Source organism: Ceratotherium simum, chromosome 3 (genome assembly GCF_057802395.1).
Source record: "Ceratotherium simum simum isolate JZ-2026a chromosome 3, ASM5780239v1, whole genome shotgun sequence".
Lineage (NCBI taxonomy): Eukaryota > Metazoa > Chordata > Mammalia > Perissodactyla > Rhinocerotidae > Ceratotherium > Ceratotherium simum.
This window is the reverse complement of record NC_141902.1, coordinates 48,177,154-48,199,076: the sequence shown is the minus strand read 5'-3', so window position 1 is coordinate 48,199,076 and position 21,923 is coordinate 48,177,154. Positions and strand designations below refer to the sequence as shown.

The following is a 21,923-nucleotide window of genomic DNA, read 5'->3' as shown; positions in this document are numbered from 1 at the left end:
CTGAAGATGCCAGGTAGGGGCCAGGGCAGGAAATCATATTGTGCTTTATACATATTTATCCGTATGTTATTTAACAGCATACTGGAAACTTAGTAGGCCTGTGCTATGTTTTCCAGACTCTAATGCTTTGGTAAAATTTTAAAAATAAAAAAAATTAATTAAAAAACCTTCACACTCATCCCATGCACAATACCCTGTTAAATCAGATACAGTCTTAGGCTCATCAATAGTTTACTCATGTCACCATTTCTCCCCCTCTCTTTGTGGTGTGTCTTCCTTTACACACACACACGCGTGTACATACACACACACACACAATGGTTCCATTGACTGTGCAGGAACCCAGTTTTTTTGTATATTAATCACAGGGATCATTGGATCCGAATGGAAACTTGCCTGCAATATGGATTCAGAGTGTGGTTTTGCCTTGGACTGCCTCTCTTCCCCTGGTAATGGGGACTTGAATAAGTTGGGCTTTCATAATTAAAGAAATTGTGTCTTTGTGAGAACATTTGAAATAACTTTGGACTTGAATCTATTTACCAGTGGAATCTCAATCTAATAGCTTGTAATAGTGAATCCAAAGGCGTTCACAGGCCTCCACCCAGTGAGATGATGAAATAGAATTAGAGATGGAGGAGGGCAAAGGGAAAAAAACCACAACCCAGCCTTGGAAAATTTCTTAAAATGATCAGGACTACATAAATTACCTTCAACCAAAAAGAATCTACCTTGATCCTATCACATCTGCTCCTTTCCTGGTCCTAACCATCCCCATCTTCTTTTATTCCTGTTATCTCTCTAGTCCATGATTTTTCAACATCAATGATGCTGTCAGTCATCACAGAGATCCCTTTGAGAAGTCCAAAACTTGCCAAATATTATTGTGGCCAATGTTATTGTGGAGGAAACAGGAAGAAAAGCATGATTCTCTGTACCAAGGTTTGGACTCCTGGAAATAAAGCACGGAAGCATGAAGTCATGGTGTTTGATTCTAGGCTCCCATATACTGAAAGAAAGCATTCATTAATAATTGCAAAGGACATACCTCCAGCCCCCCTGCTTCCCTGTCATGCAGACCCTGTGTGAGTAGGAGTTAATACGAGTGCAGGGACCATATCTCATCTTTCTTTGTGTCTCCCACAAAGCTCAGCACAGTGCTTGGCACCTCATAAGAACTCAATAAGTGATTAATAGATTGAAGTGGAGAATTGCTATCAGCAATCTCACACCAAGCACAAAATTCACAAGACTCACCATTGCTGGTGCTTGTGGAAATTCATCCTGTTCACAACTATACACAAATACAATGGTTTTGTAGCCCTAAAGTTTCAAAAGCATTGATATTTCCAATCTGGAGAAATTAAGGTATTTTATCCCATTGCATCTTTCAGTTTAAGATAGTGTATTAGACTGGAATAGAGATTATAACTTTTACTCAAGAGATATCTCTTCTAGTCTCATTCTCTTAGTTACTCCAAGGCCCCATCATTAAAGACTTTACTCCCTTGCTGAGTGAAAACTTGTGATGAGTGACGGACTTCCCCAATTGGCTGAGGGAACCAGCCTCATTCACTGAATCAAAGAAAAAGGACATCAAGGTAAGAAGAGATCGTCAAAGAATAATTCTCTAGGCTCACTTTTTTTTTTTTCTTTTCTTGATTCAGACCACTAGCAGCTTTCTTGGAAATGAGGTAACACTTAGAAGGTGGGCCAGAGTGCTCAACTGACTTCAGTGGGCCTGTAGTATTCATCAAGCCCTGACTGTATGCAAATCCTTCAATGGGATAGCTGCGGCTGGAGAACCCATTGCAGACCTGACCTATGCAGGCTCTGCCTGAGAAGCTTATTGTCTCATTAAGAAGACCTAAAACAGAGGAGAGGCATTTTTCAAACTAAATAAAAAACAGCATAAAAACTAGTGGAAAATAATAAAATGTAAATGAAATATCAAAGGGCCAGGGAAAGTTGGATTAAGGCCACAATTAACTCAACATAGCAATAACAAATAATTCCTTCCATTTGTACAATACTCCAGTTTTCTAAATATTCACACCCCTTACCTCTTTTAATTTTCAAACAATTTTATGAAGCAGGCTTTATCTTCCTCAGTTTCTCGATGAGAAAACTGAGTCCCCTGTAGATGAGGTGACGTGTCCAAGGCCCCAGAGCTAGTAAGTGGCAGAGCCGAACAGAAAATAATTCAGGGCCCTCATCTGCTGGCTTCTAGCCATTGCTTTTTGCACTTCCCCACATTATAACTCAACTCTATATACTTGTGCAGAGCTTTACTTTTGCAAAGTATTTTCACAGACATTTTATCATTTGGTCCTCTCAGCAGCCCAATGAGAGAGGGAGAGCAGAAATTCCACAGAATCGCAAACTAAAACCTTGGTGAGTTTTCCCGCCTGAAGTCGCCCAATCTGAGATTGTCAGTGCATCCTGACTCCCAACACGGGAACCATTCCTTCACACCTAACTGTGATTTCACCACAGGGCTGCACAGGAGAAAGGACCAGTGCAGAATGGAGACGCACTTTCATTTCTTCCTGGATCTGTACCTGTCAGGTAATGGTTCAAACCATGAGACTAGGAGAGGGTCTGAGACACATACCAGCCTATTCTCTCAGCAGCCTCCTTGCTTTTCAGAGCATGAGGAATGGTGGAGGTTCCTCACATCTCCCCCATGCCCTCAAATTGCACTGGACCCCTTTGCTTGGATCAAGGCAATCGAGTTGGACGGTGAATTTAAATTACGTCCCCAGCTCCCAGTGCTAAGCTGTCGAACCTGTCAAGGGAACTGCCACAGCCTCCTCTGTTTTGCATGCCACCTGCGAAGAAGGAGAACGAGAGAAAGATAACCCCAGGGTGAGCAGGAGAACCACTTTGGGAAATGTATTCCCGCAGCACCCGGGAAGGAGCTGGCTAATTGGCTCCAGAGGCGGTGCTGGCAGGTAGGATTGCGCCGTCCTTTATTGACTGGTGCAGTCACTTGTTGGGAACCCGTGTTCATTAGCTGTGTGTAAAGTGATATTAGAGGAGAGACGCTGGCTCCTGTGCTGAATGATTGAGCACCCCACCTGATGGGAGGTGCATTATGTAAAAGCGCCTGCGAGAGTAATCGAGTTACTTAAGTGGATGTGTTGAGCGTATGTGAGAGTGTGCCGCTGCGAGAATGCAAGATCACGGGCACTGAAATGTCAAAGGCAACTCTACTTTGACTATAATAAGCCCTCAGCCTTTTGATACCCATTCTCCGCATCTCTCTCTAGTTATTCTCTGAAACTGAAGGGTCTTGCCACTTGGCCTGTGCTAATTCTTCAGGTTTCTGGGGCAAAGGTGGGTAAGCGAGCTGCCAGGATCTGTTTTTACAGCAGACCCAGGAGGAAAGCAGGGAGGCTAGCTCTTCTTCCTTCAAATCTTCCTTAGTCCTCTCTGTGACATGAGGAAGCTCCTTGGCTAATGCCTAGGCTTTAAAAGATTCAAGAAATTTTTTAAAAATCTACTAGACCAACGGTGTCTCCTAGGGTGTTGCTGCTCAAGTCAAAAGTGGCAAAGAGTGCGCAGACCCATGCACCGCTTATCAAGCCATGCTGTGGCAGGCGTCCCACATATAAAGTGGAGGAAGATGGACGCGGATGTTAGCCCAGAGCCAATCTTCCTCAGCAAAAAGAGGAGGATTGGCAACGGATGTTATCTCAGAGATAATCTTCCTCACCAAAAAAAAAAAAAGTGGCAAAGAGCTCACTGTATTTGCCCCCATGCCCCCCAACCTTTGGAGGCATAGAAAGAAAAAGAGTCTGGTTAGATCAACCTCATGCTGAGCCCAAATGAGTACACCAAGCCCCACAATGGGATGTGTCCAAGGGCCGCGTGTCCATCACTGTGGCTCCACAAAGTCTCGGTCATCAGTCCCCTTCTATTCTCCCTTGTCCACTGCCCTCCGAACCTCCCTCCTCTTCTCTTAACCACAGGTCCCCAGTGAGACAGTGACATTCACACAAAAACACTTCTCTGGCTCTACCCCCACCCACTCTGCAGGACCTGCAGACCCCCTCAGTTCATCCTAAGAATCCCCAGAGGCATTTCCTAGGTGCTCCAAAACCAAACTTCTGGGCTACCAATGTCTCCTGTTCTGTAGTTACAGGGTTATAGGAGGCATCTCCCATTAGAGCTGGCACAAAAAGTAGCACTTAAGTGCCTCCTGGATCCAGAGTCCTGGATCCACTCTGGATCCCTTATGCAAATAGACCCTGGCTGGGTCTATACTCCCTACCCCAGTCCTTCAAATCTGCCACATTCTAGGGAGAACCCAACTTCAGCTTATGCCAGGACCCAGCCTCCCCACCCTTTTTTTTTTTTTGTGAGGAAGATCAGCCCTGAGCTAACATCCATGCCAATCCTCCTCCTTTTTTCCTCCTTTTTCTCCCCAAAGCGCCAGTAAATCGTTGTATGTCATAGTTGCCACCCAGCCCACTTTCAATGGTTCCCAACTACCTGTGCAACACAGCCAAGATTCTTCAGCACAGCATTGAAAGCCCCAGTCACTGCTTGCACTGCAGCTCATCTTCTCCCCATCCTATCCTCACACCCCATGCGTCACCCACCTCCCAGACTACTTGCCGTTCACTAAACACACTCTGAATGCTCCGTGCCATGGGTTTTATCCTAAAAGTATCCTACAGCTGACCTGCCCTCCCCTCCACCCACTGCTGCCTTTCAAAATCCAGCCTGTCAACCAGCAAGACCCAGCTCAACACAATACCTTTCCTTCTCTCCTCGAAGACCAGCTTACATCACAGTTGGTGGTGTGTGTCCCTCCCTAAAGTGTGCACCCTGGAGGCAGGGACCACATCTTATTTATCTAGATCCCTATTGTCAATAACAGAGTGCTTTGCACAAGAAGACATGGAATTCACGAGTGACTGTGTATCCAGATGCTGAATGCTAGGCTTCCCCTGCTACATATGGGCCCCTAGCCCTCCTTGCTAGGATCTAGATGGGCTGAGCATGCCAGTGGGAGGCCAGATTCTTGACATTATTGTCTTTAGCACTAGTCCCTAATCCTGCCAGGCTGTCCTCTCTGATTTATTAGCACAAACCCAGCATTCTAAAAGTGGTTATTGGATTGAAGAGGCTATAGGCACCTAAAAAATGATGCCTGGGGAAAATAAATCATTTATGCCTAATTACGAAATCATCTATCCATTTTGTTCCTTTCACCTGAAAGTGCCCCAGGGAATAGAAGCCAGAACTGACAAGGTTTGATAGACAATGTCAGAAATGGGAAATGCCTGAAGCATAATCCATGGGACACCCTCATGTAAGGTCCTTACCACCGGTGGGAACCAGAGAAAACAGAGTAAATGGAGAAACAGAGTGGGAGAAAGGTGACAGTCAAAGCAAAGGAGCACATCACCAACTCTCTCAGGTCTGACCCCACCACCAGTGCATGCTAGTTGATATCCTTCAACCTTTTTGTTTCAACTTTTTTTCACAGAGCTAAGAGAAGTTGGGATCATCACATATTAAAATTGCATGGTCTAGCCCCTTCTTTTTACAGAGTCAGAAATGGAGGCTCACAGAGGTCAAATGACTTCCCCAAGGTCACACAGCCAATTAGCGGTTACGTCAGAACTAAAACTCAGGTCTCCTGACTACATGTGCATATGTTTTACTAATATTATAGTCTTTTCTTCCCATCTCTTTATCATTCATTTTCATAAAACAAATAGGAATGAAAGGATGAGGAAGAAGGATGAAGAGGCAGAGAAAGGGGAACTAAAAAGGAATATTCCTTCATAAATCTTTGTCGTATTTCCAATGATCCTCCAACATAATCAGTAGAAGGATTTCGTAAATTCCCATGTTTTCATGAAAAGAGACAAGAAGACATGGAATTCACGAGTGACTGTGTATCCAGATGCTGAATGCTAGGCTTCCCCTGCTACATATGGGCCCCTAGCCCTCCTTGCTAGGATCTAGATGGGCTGAGCATGCCAGTGGGAGGCCAGATTCTTGACATTATTGTCTTTAGCACTAGTCCCTAATTCTGCCAGGCTGTCCTCTCTGATTTATTAGCACAAACCCAGCATTCTAAAAATATAATTACTGCATTTAGAGTGTGTTTCCTGTCTATAGGCTGCAGAGGCTTAAGCAGCACATTAACTCTTCTGACACTAAATTGTACCCTGGAAAACCAAGACTGCGCACTTTTGCAAAGCCAACCTGACAGCTAGATGATCCAATGGGCTGCAGACACAGGGTGACGCTCATCAGCAGCTGCCACGTGAATGATGGCAGTAATCATTTTTAACATAAAGTACATAATTTACAGCAAGGGAGGCCGCCTTATGGATCTTCCTTGATTATCTAATATGGACTATTTCCTGAGTTTTATAATTTTATTTATTTTTTTTTTCCCCCAAAGCCCCAGTAGATAGTTGTATGTCATAGCTGCACATCCTTCTAGTTGCTGTATGTGGGACGTGGCCTCAGTATGGCCGGAGAAGCGGTGCGTCGGTGCGGGCCCGGGATCAGAACCTGGGCCACCAGCAGCGGAGCGCGCGCACTTAACCGCTAAGACACGGGGCCGGCCCTATTTCCTGAGTTTTAAAATATCCTTCCAGATTCTCACCCTTGCTCTAGAGAGAAACTGAAGAGTTTCTTTGTGATGTTACTAATATGACAAGTAAAAGAGACGAGTTAGGTGGCGTGTTTGAATGAAAGGAGTGTCTGGGAGACACAGTGAGCCTTAAGCATGAGTCGCTCAAGCTCCTCCTCCTACCACCCCTTTATATCACGTTTAAAATCCCAAGTGGACTAATGCCTTCTGCTCCTCACAGTCTCCAGGCCCCTCTGGGACCCTGAGAAGGCCTTGAGGTGTAGTGATTTAGGGCTCATCCCACCTCTGCCATGAGTTTGCTGTGCGATCATGGGGAAATGGCTCTCTGTGCCTTGGTCACCATGGCTACAAAATGGGGATAACATTCTTCATGTATCAGTTTGCTGGGCCACCATAACGAAATACCACAGACAGGGCGGCTTAAACAGTATTTTTTTCCTCACAGTTCTGGAAGCTATAAGTCCAAGATCAAGGTGTTGGCACAGTTCATTTTATTCTGAGGCCTCTCTCCTTGGCTTGCAGGCAGCCACCCTCTCCCTGTGTCCCCATATGGTCTTTTCTCTGTGCTCGCACACCCCTAGCATCTCTCTGTGTGTCCAAATTTCCTTTTCTTATAAGGACACCAGTCAGATCAAATTACGGTTCACCCTAATGGCCCCGCTTTAACTTAATCACCTCTTTAAAAACCTTATCTCCAAATGTGATTACATTCTGAGATACTGGGTGTGAGGGCTTCAAGAAATGAATTTGCAGGAGACACAAGTCAGCCCGTAACATGCCCACACTGTGATGTGATGGTAAGAATCAAATGCAGTAATGAACATAAAGTGGCTAACATAAGCTCTCTACAGAGTAAATGCACAATAAATGTCAACGATTACTATTATCATTATTGTCTCTTTTTAATAACGTAATTTTGAGTTTTAAATAAAATTCAGAGCTCATCATGTATATTCCCTATTTAGAAAGTTTGCAATGTTGTTGGAAGCTTTTGGCCAGAATAAAGTTCTAAACATCTTAGCATTACTTACAAAACTCTTTAGAACCTGGGTTTGACCTATCCTTTCTTAGTCGCTCTTTCACATCCCTGATGCTCTCTGTCACTCCAGACTTCCTGCTGTTCTCCAGACTTGCTGGCTCCATTACAGGTAACAGATACCTCTTCCTTTCACTACTCACTTGGTGAACTCCTACACATCCTTCAAGACCCACACTAAAATTTACCTCTTTTGTGAAACCTTTCCCTTAACCCTGAGTCAAAGTCAGTTTCTCTTGTTGTTATGCAACTAAATTACTTTGCATGTAAATATACAGTAGCATATATTGCTTTGTATTTTAACTGTTTTTCTATATATGACTGTTCGTGGCTTATTTACCATTTTTCACATGGTAGGTGAAATTGTACTGCAATGCGAAACAAAAATTGTATTGGAATTGAATAAAATTGTATTGGAAGGAAGGGAGGGAGTGAGGAAGGAAGGGAGATAAAAGAAGAGAGAGTCAGAGAATAAAAGAGAGAAAAAAGAAAAGAGGGAAAGAAAGAGAGAAAATCCAGCAAACCAAACCTATGAAAAAGTTAAAAACAGCAGAGGCAATGGAAGCCAGAGGTCAAGCCAAAAGACTAAGCTCATCATGTCCCCATGGATGCAGTGCCCAAGAGAAGACCAAAATCATCAAACAGATAGAAAAGCAGACGTCACTGAAGACACAAATTTTTCTCAAGAACATCCATACTTCCATTGGTAAAGTGGTGCCTTTTGACTTCAAAGCTGGTGGAAGGCAGAGACCTTGTCACCTACTTCCCCCAGAAGATCTAGCCCAATGCACGTTAAATAAATATGAAATTGGGAGCGCTCCTACCACTTCTGCTTTGGCGCTGCCTGATTTGAATTGATTCTTGCTCAAATAAACTCTTAAAAATTTTAATATGCCTCAGTGTATATTTTAACAGTTCTGGTGTCAGAAGAGGGAACCGAAGGAGACCCCAATGGCTCCCAGGAGCAATGAGGAGCAACCAGCTGTAGGTACCTGCTGAGCCCTGGAGCTCGCTGCTTTCTCCCTGTTTCTGGAGGTCATAGTTAAGTCCTTCTTGGATCCTGGATCCTGGCTCTGCAGCTTTTGCATTATGAGCTTTCAGACTTTATTTGAGCATTTCTGTTTTCGGACTAGGTCTGGAAGCCTGCTGGAGTCAGACTGGTTCCAACTGAAAAACCAGTCTGGGTCCGGTGTCAGATTGGTTCTGACTTTGAAATCAGACTGGGTCCGGGGTCAGACTGGGTCTGACTTAAACTTGATTGCATCCAGTGTGAGGCCTCAGGTGAATAAATTTTGTCTTAAGGCTGAACAAGTATGTTAACCTCACCAAAGATAATCTTGAATTCCAGAGGCCACAGTGGAGAACTTTTAACCATCTTGGACAAGCTTATCCATTTGTGAGGTGCTCTAGAGAATAAGAGGTCTCAGCCAGGCATATACTGTAAAGGGCAGAGAGAAAATCATTCTTCCTCCTCTATGGTTTCTGGTAACCAGGACGAAACCTGCCGGGAAGGGAACAACTGGGAATTTCAAAAACTGAAGTGGAGCCAACATAGTCAGCCTGACTGAGCCCAGCCAAGGCTCTGTCCAGCTAAGCGCTGCCCTCTGAGTCCACTGGCCACAGATGGTATCTGTGCCTCCTGACCCAGTGCTGGTCCAGCTGCCAAAGAAAGGAGAGGAGGAACTGCTGCCCACTTGCTGTGAGTGGGCCCAAGAAAATCAAGGGCTGCAAGGGACTCAAAATGTGAAGTCAGGACAGGAAATTTGGGCTGGAAAGCAAAGGAGTAAAACATTCTGGAAGTTCTTTCTGTAGAAATTTTTTAATTATTTCAGATAAAATGTTTTGTGCTGATCACATATTACATGAGCACAGAAAAATGCGTATCTACACTACGATTGTAACTATATAAAAAGTATAATCATGATAGTATTATAATAGCTAACATCTATACAGTATAGTATGTGGGTTATGCACTGTACTAAACCCTTTACAAGCATTATCCAAATTAACACTCACAAAAGTCAGTTGATATGTGTAGTAGTATTTTTATTATTCTCATTTTACAGATTCAAAAACAAAAGTGTGCAAATTTAGGCAGTTTGCCTAAGATCCCCCAGTAAGTGGCTGCACCAGGATTTGAATCTAGACCTATCTCATGCTAGAGGTATTGCCTTTGACTGTTCTTCAACACTCTTGCTCTATGAATAAGTATGTAAAGGGACTGGGAGGGAGCAAGAAAAAAATTAAAGTAGACGAGCTGGAAAAGGTAGGAAAACTATGGATTACTTTAATTTTATTTTTGTTTTAATAGTATTTGCCCAATATATATCAAAAACTCATCTACATAATATACATTGTCTCATATATATATCATTACATATTGTATATATTACATTATATATATATTACATTTACGGTAAGTCATTTATATATTGCACCTCAGAGTTTCTTACTCTGAGATTTCTGAGATCTGTCCTTTTTAAAGGTTTGGTATAAAACCATCCACAAGATCAAAAGCCTTGCCCACTGAGAAAGCCTAGCATCTCCCCATCTCCTGGAGCAAAGGTTCAAAAGACAGGCCGTAATGAGTAGTTGCTGCCACTTGTGACTTGCCTCCAAAACAGAGAGCACACTCAGGGTTGCCAAAGGAAAGCGGTGTCAGATGTTGCAGAATTAAAAAAGCACCTTCAAACATTTGCTCAAGAAATCCAGTCCATGAGTGGGATTGCCCACATAACACGGAGCCTCGGCCTTTGCAGAAGTGAGCTTCTGACACAGCTCTGTCCGCAATTGTCTGTGTGACCTCTGGAAAGTCACCTAAGCTCTCTGGGCCTCAGCTTAAAAAAAGAGAGAAAGAGAAATTATTGAACTACTGAAGACCAGGGGCCGACCAAGAAAAATTTGAGGTCCTCTCCATCCGCTGATGCTGGATTTCTCTTGTTTCCCACCAGCTTCAGATGCCTTTAAGCACTGCAACGTGTGTACGAGTCGGAGTGTTTGGAAATACACTCAATCGGGAAATAAAGTAAAGGGAAGGCTCATCTGTTTCAATCCAGATAAATTCTCAGGAGTCGGAAGTATCTGAAGATTAGAAGTATCACAGGAAATGGAATCTGCTCTTTCCTGCTAGAGATGAATGAGAAAGAACATGGCCCTGGGGGCTGCTGCAGCCATCCTACAACCACCAAAGGAGAGTCAGCCTGAGAATGGAGGAATGAGGAAGGAGGGCAGAGAAATGGTGAGAAGTCGGGTCTCTCCTTTTGAGCCCAAGATCAAACCCTACCTGAAGGTTTTTTTCCATGAACCAAAAAAATCCCTTTGTTGTTACAAAATTTAAAAGAAAGCAGCAGCAGAGGGGCCGGCCCAGCGGTGCAAGCGGTTAAGTGCTCACGCTCCGCTGCGGTGGCCTGGGGTTCGCCGGTTCGGATCCCGGGCGCGCACAGACGCACCGCTTGTCAGGCCGTGCTATGGCGGCGTCCCATATCAAGTGGAGGAAGACGGGCATGGATGTTAGCCCAGGGCCAGTCTTCCTCAGGAAAAAGAGGAGGATTGGCAGATAGCTCAGGGCCAATCCTCCTCACAAAAAAAAGAAGAAAGAAGCAGAAACTGCTAAGGATAGGTCTGAAAAGGTGCTGAAAGCTTATTTTGACCAGTTGGAGGTCCTTCTCTTTCTGGACTAGGTGAACACCAGCTGTTTCTGAAGACCTTCCCCAAGGCCTTCCTCAGAGCCCTCACGTCATATGAGAGATGAGTCACAACCATTTAAGAGGCCCCCTGACTAGGCAGAGAATACGTCAAGAAGAGAAAAGGAAACAGAAGACGCTGGCGCAAGTCCTATGAGAAAATCTTGGAAGTATTCAGGACATTCACCCCAAAAAAGAGAAGTCAAAGGACAGAAAGGGCTCCCTTCAAATATTTGAAAGGCGGGTAGGTAGAAAATGAAGGAGGTTTATTCTATGTTACCAAAGTTGTGTTTACAAGAGGGTTCTATGGAACACCAGACCTGCAAGATGCGTGATCACAAAGAGTTCCCTGGTCAAACTAGTTTAGGAAACACTACAAACCATCCCCCTGCTTGGAAAATCATAATGCACATTAGCGTGTATTAAAGAATCTGAGAAGGTCTGCAGTAGAAAACTAAGTTTTGCACTGTTTAGTACGGTGCATTCGTCAAGGTTCGCCAGAGAAACAGAACCAATGGGATAGAGAGAGAGAAAGATATTTATTATAAGGAATTGGCTCACACAGGTATGGAGGCTGAGAAGCCCCAAGATCTGCCTTGGCAAGCTGGAGACCCAGAAGAGCCGATGGTGTAGTTCTAGACCAAATCTGCAGGCCTGAGAAGCTGGGGAGCCAATGGTGTAAGGTCTAGTCCAAAAGTCAGCAGGCTCAAAAAGAGGTCAAGTTTTCAGTTCAAGTCCAAAGGCAGGAAATGACTGGTGTCCCAGCTTAAGCAGTCAGGCGGGAGGAGTTCCCTCTTACTCAGCCTTTTTGTTCTATTCAGATCTTCAATTGATTGGCTGAGGCCCACTGAGTTAGGGAGGACAATACGCTTTACTCAGTCTACCTATTCAAATGTTAATCTCTTCCAGAAACACCCTCACAGACACACCCAGAAATAAGGTTTGACCAAATGTCTGGGCATCCCACAGCCCAGTCAAGTTGACACATAAAATTAACCATCACACACAGTGTTGCCCAAAGCTTCCTCCACCCCAGGATGCCTCTCTAGAACAGTGTTTCTCAGACACTGGTGGTCCTTGGGTTACCTGTCTCAGCATCACCTGGGCTGTTCTCTTAGAGATTCTGATTCAGAGGTCTGGCTTGGACCCATGAATCAGTACTTTCCAGACCATAACACCTGAACCCCTGGATCAATCTCAGCACCACTAACAGTGGGACTCCTCCTGCTGTGACACACTAGGAAGCACACAGCACCACCCATCATGTATTCTTGCCCCCCAAAAGGAACTAAATCTAAACAAGTCTCAGATCTAAGTGACTATTGTTAACAGGAAATAGTGGCAAACTAATTAAAATTCACTATGAGGATACAATCAGCCAAATCCAGAATGTGGCACATTCTATAGGATGAATGATTCGGCTTCTTCAACAAATAAGTGGTATTTTCTAAAATGGATGGGGGACTGTCATAGATTAAAAAGACACGAAATATAAAATCCAATGCATGTACAGTGTATAGAAACCACCTTTAAAAGACATTTTGGAGACAATCGGGACAATATGAATATGGACTGGGTACTAGCTAATATTAGGAAATTATTGCTAATTTTGTTATATGTGATAATGGCATTGTGCATGCATAGAAAAAAGTTGTCATCTGGCAGAGATGCATATTGAAGTACATGCAGATGCAATTATATGATAACTGAGTTTTGCTTTAAATTACTCTGTTAAAAAAGCAGGAGAGATAAATGAAATAATGTTTTCAAAATAGTTGATAACTGTTGAAAGTGAGTGATAAGGACATATTTTTTTATTCAGTTTTATCTACCATTATATTGTGTATAAAATTTTCCACAATAAAATTATTAAGAGAAGAGAAAAGGAAAAACACCCCCAGGTGATTCTTATACATCCTAAAGTTCTGCTCTCCAGGTAGTGCTAGGACAAACAGGTCATAAAGAGGCAGAAATCAACTCAATATTTCAGAAGCCTTCTAACAATTAGACATATCTGACTCTGAGGGTGTTCAGGGGACGGTAAGGTAAAGAAAGCTGCAGAGTGACTTTCTGTATTGTTCTGGAGGCTGGGCAATGACCCATGTAGCCAACAGCTTGTCCACTCCAATGGCTTCCCCTCTCCACTCCTGGCCACTCTGATCTCCAAGGGACATGAAGTTTGCCCGGTTCCAGCCACTTGTCCTCACTCAACATAGTCATGACACCCATGTTACAGAATCTCTAATCCCCAGCCCTGAGCGTGGCGAGGACTCACGGAACCTCTAGTGTGACTCACCATCCGCTTTCAACTTTTAAAGTGGCTTGTGCCACACAAAGGTCGTGGATCACTCACCTGAGCGTCTCTCCAGCCAGCCATTTGAAATATTTGACAGGCCTTGCAAATAGCCACTTGCTCAGGGCAAGAAACTATTTATTAGGGGCACATAGAAAAGGATATTAATTTCACTTACTGTGCTACATGTATTTGTCCCTGGAGGTCAAGGAGAGATCTGGCTTTAAAAAAAAAAAAAAGAAAAAGCTATTGTGGAGTAAGAGGAATCTATAATTTTTTAAGTATGCTGTTTTAAGGATCTAGTCGATTTGAATTTCACAGACACATTCATGTGCTAATTGTCTAGCTTCCCCATTTCCTAATAGAGAACACTTGGAATTGTGAGAGATCCCAAATAATGAGAAAAAACAAGTAATGTCCATTTGTCACTATGGCGCTCATGCTAGAGACAGGCTAATGAAGTTGGCTTGCAAGGTGTCATTTATACTTTGCTCTTAAGGTTATCTGGAGCATTTTATTTTCCTTCATTTTTTGCCCTTTAAAGGTTTTCTAGCACTTCTGCTTGTCAAAATCACCTTTACTAGTAAAAGTGTGCTCCGTGTTTCAATTCAGAATCCCACACACACAATTATTCAGTGACTTTTCCAATCAGCCATGTCCATGATAGCTACGTGGCAAGTGGTGCCACCCCACAGTTATTGTTCTTCTGCAAATTAACGGTGTTACATGTCTCTGTTAAAATAAGTGTGTTTGACTTTTCTATTAAGGTGTATTATCCTAAATGGGTTGTCAGTCAGATTGTCCTCATTAGGAATTCAAAACTCTAAGTTCACCAGGGAATAGATTTAGAATGGCTAATGATGTTACAAAGCTGCCAACCCTTATTCATAAGAAAAATTAGGAGATTATTGGTCAAGATGGCGGCGTAGGCAGACTCTGAACTCACTTCCTCCCGTGGACACAGCCAATTTACAACTACTCGTGGAAAAATTACCCCTGAGACAGAACTGAAAACTGGATAAGAGGAACTCCTGCAACAATGGACAATCCTAACTGGGGTAGAAGAGGCAGAGACTCCCTTCTGGAGAGGAAAAACGCCACATTCACAAGCCGCCAGCTTCACGGCCGCCGGGAGCAGCTCACAGGTACGCAGCCTCCCTGGAGGCGCGGGGCCCTGAGCCGGGGAGCGCCCCCGCTGTGGGCATTTTGTGGACCCAGCACAATTGAGACCAGCAGCATAATATCTGACTTTGCCTGCTACTAAAGCATTGGGTAGCACCCCCAGAAAACCCGGTTCACAAAGAAACTAAAACTGGCTCTTAAAGGGCCCGTGCACAAACTCACCCGTTCCAGAAAGCATCCTAAAATCACCAGAAAGAAAGGTGCACACTGCTTCGGTGACAAGAGACTCACCTAATAGGCCCTGAGTGCATCTCGGTGAGGGGTGAGACCTCTCCAGGGACTGGGACATTGGCGGCGGCCATTGTTGTGGCCTGGTGTGAGCGTGCTGACACAGACGCCATTGGAGTTCTCCCTGAGGCCTGCTAGCCCAGGGTCTGCTCCACCTGCTAGAGCACCGATTTAATCCAGCTCAGCCAGGGCAGGCAGCCCACCCTAGAGACTAGCCCCACCCAACAACAAGCCCTCAGGCAACGTGTGGGCCTGCATAGATTGGTGACTGGATTCTCTGCAGCCTGGCAACTGAGCTGACTTGAGCGGGGCAGGGTGTGCACAAGGAGCGGGTGGAGAGTGTGGGGCGGTGGCAGAGTGTGTGGGCTCCCGCCGGGGAGAGACTGGGTCCACTTGGGGAGGTCGGGGCGCTCACACGGGGCAGGACTGTGTTGACTGTGTGTGTGGACCTGTGGGCGGCAGGGCTTCTCAGCCACAGAAGACTTGTACTTCTCAAAGACCCACATAGGAGGTTTGCTCCACCATCCAAAACCTGAAACAATTGGGTGCTCCTGTGCCTGAGGCCAGCCCCACCCAGCTGCAATCCTCAGAGAGCTGACAAGAGACCTAATAGGCTAGAGGCTTACAGCAATTGTAAGGCCCTAAGCCTAACAACCTGCCACGGTGGGGGCCTACTCACTTAAAAGAAATACTGCAACACAAATGTGGTATTAGAACTTGCAGCCAACTGTGCTGGGGCTCCCCACAGCTGATAAAGAGACTGAAGGGCCCACAACAACTACAAGCAGCTGAGCATTACAACAGCTGGCCAGGAGCATAACTCAGCCTCCCTGGACGCCTACAGGGAGAGCAAACAGGCCACAGCAGAAGGATACACGTAGCCCACATAGGGGTCACCCCTGGAACATTGAGAACTGAGGGAAGCACACTGGAAGCCTCCTAAGCCATCACTTACATAAGGTCACCTATCCAAGAGCAGGAGACGTGGCTGACCTACCTAATACGTAGACACAAGCACAGGGAAAGAGGCAAAATGAAGAGGCAAAATAATACATTCCAAGTAAGGGAACAGGACAAAACCCCAGAAAAGGAACTTAGTGAAACAGAAATGAGCAACCTACCCGACAGAGAGTTCAAACTAAGAGTGTTAAGGATGCTCACTGATCTGGGGAGAAGAATAGATGGACTCAGTGAGAATGTCAACAAAGAAATGGAAGATATAAAAAGAACCAATCAGAAATGAAGAATACAATACTGGAAATGAAAAACTCATTAGAGGGACTCAAAAGCAGAGTAGAGGATACAGAAGAACGGATCTGTGAGCTGGAAGAAAGACTAGAAGAAATTACCCAAGGTGAACAGGTAAAAGAGAAAAGAATTAAAAAGAGTGAGGACAGTCTAAGGGACCTCTGGGACAACATCAAGCGCACTAACATCCGTGTTATAGGTGTCCCGGAAGGAGAAGAGCGAGACAAGGGGGCAGAGAATCTATTTCAAGAAATAATAGATGAAAACTTCCCTAACCTAAGGAAGGAAACAGACATCCAGGTACAGGAGGCACAGAGAGCCCCAAACAAGATAAACCCAAAGAGGCCCACACCAAGACACATCATAATCAAAATGTCCAGAATTAAAGATAAAGAGAGAATCCTAAAAGCCGCAAGAGAATGTCAAGTTACATACAAAGGAAACCCCATAAGGCTATCAGCTGACTTCTCAGCAGAAACCTTACAGGCTAGAAGAGAATGGCATGATATATTTAAAGTGCTAAAAGGAAAAAACTTACAGCCAAGAATACTCTACCCAGCAAGGTTATCGTTCAAAATGGAAGAGGGATCAAAATTTTCCCAGATAAGCAAAAATTAAAGGAGTTTGTCACCAAGAAACCAGTGTTACAAGAAATGTTAAAGGGACTGATTTAAGGGGAAAAGAGAAGACCACAAATAGGAAAAATTATCTATTTCCACGATTAGAACGTAATGGATACAAATGCACAAAAAAAGAGGTTGGATATGATATCAAAAACATAAAAGGAGGGAGGAGGGTAGTTAAAGAGTACAGCTTTAGACAGAGGTCAAACTAAAGTGACCATCAATTCTATATAGAAGAAGTAAGGAACAGAGAAGGACTACTAAAACACTGAGGAAAAAAAAAAAAAAAGTTAAAAAATGGCAGTAAGTACATACTTATCAATAGCTACTTTAAACGTCAATGGACTAAATGCTCCAATTAAAAGGCATAGGGTGGCTGACTGGATAAAAAAACAAGACCCATATATATGCTGCATACAAGAGACACACTTCAGACCTAAAGACACTCACAAACTGAAAGTGAAGGGATGGAAAAAGATACTCCACGCAAATGGCAATGAAAAGAAAGCTGGGGTAGCAGTACTCATATCAGACAAAACAGACTTTAAAACAAAAACTGTAAAACGAGACAAAGAAGGGCATTACATAATGATCAAGGGAACAATCCAACAAGAGGATATAACACTTGTAAATATCTACGCACCCAATGTAGGTGCACCTAAATATATAAAGCAATTATTAACAGACATAAAAACAGAAATAGACAGTAACACAATAATAGTAGGGGACTTTAACACTCCACTTACACCAACGGATAGATCATCCAAACAGAAGATCAATAAGGAAACATTGGCCTTAAATGACACACTAGAACAGATGGACCTAGTAGATATATACAGAGCATTCCATCCAAAAACCGAAGAATACACGTTCTTTTCAAATGCACATGGAACGTTCTCCAGGATTGATCACATATTAGGCCACAAAACAAGTCTCCATAAATTTAAGAAGATTGAAATAATACCAAGCATCTTTTCTGACCACAAAGGTGTGAAACTAGAAATCAACTATAGGAAGAAAATCAGAAAAGCCACAAATACATGGAGATTAAACAAAATGCTACTGAACAACGACTGGGTTAATGAAGAAATCAAAGAAGAAATCAAAAAATACCTGGAGACAAATGAAAATGAAAATACGACATGCCAGAATTTATGGGATACAGCAAAAGCGGTTCTAAGAGGGAAGTTTATAGCAATACAGGCCTATCTCAACAAACAAGTAAAATCTCAAATAAACAATCTAACAATGCACCTAAAGGAACTGGAAAAAGAAGAACAAACAAAGCCCAAAATCAGTAGAAGAAGGGAAATCATAAAAATCAGAGCAGAAATAAATGAAATAGAGACCAAAAAAACAATAGAAAAAATTAATAAAACCAAGAGCTGGTTCTTTGAAAAGATCAACAAAATAGACAAACCTTTAGCTAGACTCACCAAGAAAAAAAGAGAGAAGGCACAAATAAGTAAAATCAGAAATGAAAGAGGAGAGGTTACAACAGACACCTCAGAAATACAAAAGATTATAAGAGAATACTATGAAAAACTATATGCCAACCGATTCGACAATCTGGAAGAAATGGATAAATTCTTAGAATCATACAACCTTCCAAAACTGGATCAAGAAGAAGTAGAGAATTTGAATAGACCAATCACCAGTAAGGAGATCGAAACAGTAATCACAAACCTCCCCAAAAATAAAAGTCCAGGACCAGACGGCTTCCCTGGTGAATTCTACCAAACATTCAAAGAAGACTTAATACCTATCCTTCTCAAACTCTTCCAAAAATTGAGGAGGGGGAAGCTCCTAACTCATTCTACGAAGCTGACATTACCCTGATACCAAAACCAGACAAGGACAACACAAAAAAGAAAATTACAGGCCAATATCACTGATGAACATCGATGCGAAAATCCTCAACAAAATACTAGCAAATCGCATACAACAATATGTTAAAAGATTATACACCATGATCAAGTGGGATTTATTCCAGGTATGCAGGGATGGTTTAACATTCGCAAATCAATCAACGTAATACACCACATTAATAAAATGAAGAACAAAAATCACATGATCATCTCAATAGATGCAGAGAAAGCATTTGACAAGATCCAGCATCCATTTATGATAAAAACTCTGAATAAAATGGGTATAGAAGGAAAGTACCTCAACATAATAAAGACCATATATGACAAACCCACAGCTAATATCATCCTCAATGGTGAAAAACTGAAAGCTATCCCTCTAAGAACAGGAACCAGACAAGGATGCCCACTGTCACCACTCCTATTTAACATAGTATTGGAAGTCCTAGCCAGAGCAATCAGGCAAGAGAAAGAAATAAAAGGGATCCAAATTGGAAAGGAAGAAGTGAAACTGTCACTATTTGCAGATGACATGATTTTATATATAGAAAACCCTAAAGAATCCACCAGAAAACTTTTAGAAGTAATAAACGAATATGGTAAAGTTGCAGGATACAAAATCAACATACAAAAATCAGTTGCATTTCTGTACACTAACAACGAAGTAGCAGAAAGAGAAATTAAGAATACCATCCCATTTACAATTGCAACAAAAAGAATAAAATACCTAGGAATAAACTTAACCAAAGAGGTGAAAGATCTGTACACTGAAAACTATAAAACATTGCTGAAAGAAATTGAAGAAGACACAAAGAAATGGAAAGATATTCCGTGCTCTTGGACTGGAAGAATTAACATAGTTAAGATGTCCATACTTCCTAAAGCAATCTATAGATTCAATGCAATCCCTATCAAAGTTCCAACAACATTTTTCACAGAAATAGAACAAAGAATCCTAAAATCTATACAGAACAACAAAAGACACTCAATAGCTAAAGGAATCCTGAGAAAAAGGACCAAAGCTGGAGGTATCTCATTCTCTGATTTCAAAATATACTACAAAGCTATAGTAACCAAAACAGCATGGTACTGGCACAAAAACAGACACACAGATCAATGGAATAGAATCGAAAGCCCAGAAATAAACCCACACATCTATGGACAGCTAATCTTTGACAAAGGAGCCAAGAACATACAATGGGGAAAAGAAAGTCTCTTCAACAAATGGTGTTGGGAAAACTGGATAGCCATATGCAAAAAAATGAAAGTAGACTCTTACCTTACACCATACACAAAAATTAACTCCAAATGGATTAAAGACTTGAATGTAAGACCTGAAACTGTGAAAGTTCTAGAAGAAAACATAGGCAGTATGCTCTTCGACATCAGTCTTAGCAACATCTTTTCAAACACCACATCTGACCGGGCAAGAGAAACAATAGAAAAAATAAACAAATGGGACTACATCAAACTAAAAAGCTTCTGCACAGCAAAGGAAACCATCAACAAAACGAAAAGACAACCTAACAATTGGGAGAAGATATTTGCAAACCATACATCTGATAAGGGCTTAATCTCCAAAATATATAAAGAACTCATGCATCTCAACAACAAAAACTACCAACCCAATTAAAAATGGGCAAAAGACCTGAACAGACATTTCTCCAAAGAAGATATACAGATGGCCAACAGACACATGAAAAGATGTTCAAAATCACTAACTATCAGGGAAATGCAAATCAAAACTACAATGAGATATCACCTCACGCCCGTCAGAATGGCTATAATTAACAAGACAGGAAACAACATGTGTTGGAGAGGTTGTGGAGAGAAGGGAACTCTCATACACTGCTGGTGGGAGTGCAAACTGGTGAAGCCACTATGGAAAACAGTATGGAGATTCCTCAAAATCAACGATAGAACTACCATATGATCCAGCTATTCCACTGTTGGGTATTTATCCAAAGAACTTGAAAACACCAATTTGCAAAGGTACATGCACCCTGTGTTCATTGCAGCCTTATTCACGATAGCCAAGACTTGGAAGCAACCTAAGTGCCCATCAAGGGACGAATGGATAAAAAGCTGTGGTATATATACACAATGGAATACTACTCAGCCATAAGAAACAATGAAATCCAGCCATTTGTGACAACATGGATGGACATTGAGGGCATGATGCAAAGTGAAATAAGTCAGAGGGAGAAGGTCAAATACCGTATGATTTCCTTCATTAAGTAGTAGATAATAACAACAATAAACAAACACATAGGGACAGAGATTGGATTGGTGGTTACCAGAGGGGAAGGGGGGAGGGAGGAGGGTGAAAGGGATAATTGGGTACATGTGTGTGGTGATGGGTTGTAATTAGTATTTTGGTGGTGAACATGATGTAATCTATGCAGAAATAGAAGTACAATGATGTACACCTGAAATTTTTACAATGTTATAAACCAATGTTACTGCAATAAACAAAAAATTAAAAAAAAAAAATGTATAAGAACAGAAAAAAAAAAAAAAAAGAAAAATTAGCTCTGTGATGTCTCAGGAATTCATCTCTTCCCTTCTCCTCCCACAAAACTTGCTCTAATTCAGGCCTTCTCTACATCTGGCCTATACAAAAGCCTTCCCTCCTCCATCTCCACCCACTTCTCTGGGTCTCCATACACACACACACACACACACACACACACACACACACACACACACACACACACACACAGCTTTGCTCTTCACTCTGACATTCAAAGCACCAAACCATCTTTCCAGCTTTATCCCCTCTCCCATCCTCCCACCAACCAAACTGATGTCCCAACCAAACCACATCCCAGGGTTATCAGGCCCTGAACAGGTTGAGCATGCATCCCTTTCCACTCTTCCCTGCCTGGATGTCCTTAGTGCACATCTACACCTGTCAGATCTTGTTCAAATGCCTTGTTCAAATCTTCCGCTCCCACCCCAGGAGGCCTTCTCATGTCTTCCTAATAGAATTAATCTCTTCCTCCTAGCTTCATTCTTTTAACTCTGCTTATACCATTTTATAATGACCCAGGAACATACCTTCTCCTCCACCGGAACATGAGCCCTGGGAGACAGAGGTCTGTCATGTTCATTGTCACTTCCCAGGCAACACCCAGCAC

General features: G+C 42.7%; 1 long non-coding RNA gene across 1 annotated transcript in view; it reads right to left on the bottom strand.

Moving 5' to 3' along the window:
• LOC147917558 (uncharacterized) overlaps positions 1-15,164 on the bottom strand; it is a 139,383-nt gene extending 124,219 nt beyond the window's left edge. Inside the window, exons 1-2 of the long non-coding RNA XR_015550622.1 lie at positions 15,051-15,164; positions 13,816-13,858 (exon numbers count right to left, since the gene is read on the bottom strand). This is a non-coding gene — a long non-coding RNA (uncharacterized LOC147917558). The remainder of the gene's footprint in view (positions 1-13,815; positions 13,859-15,050) is intronic.
• Between the last annotated feature and the right edge of the window lie 6,759 nt (positions 15,165-21,923).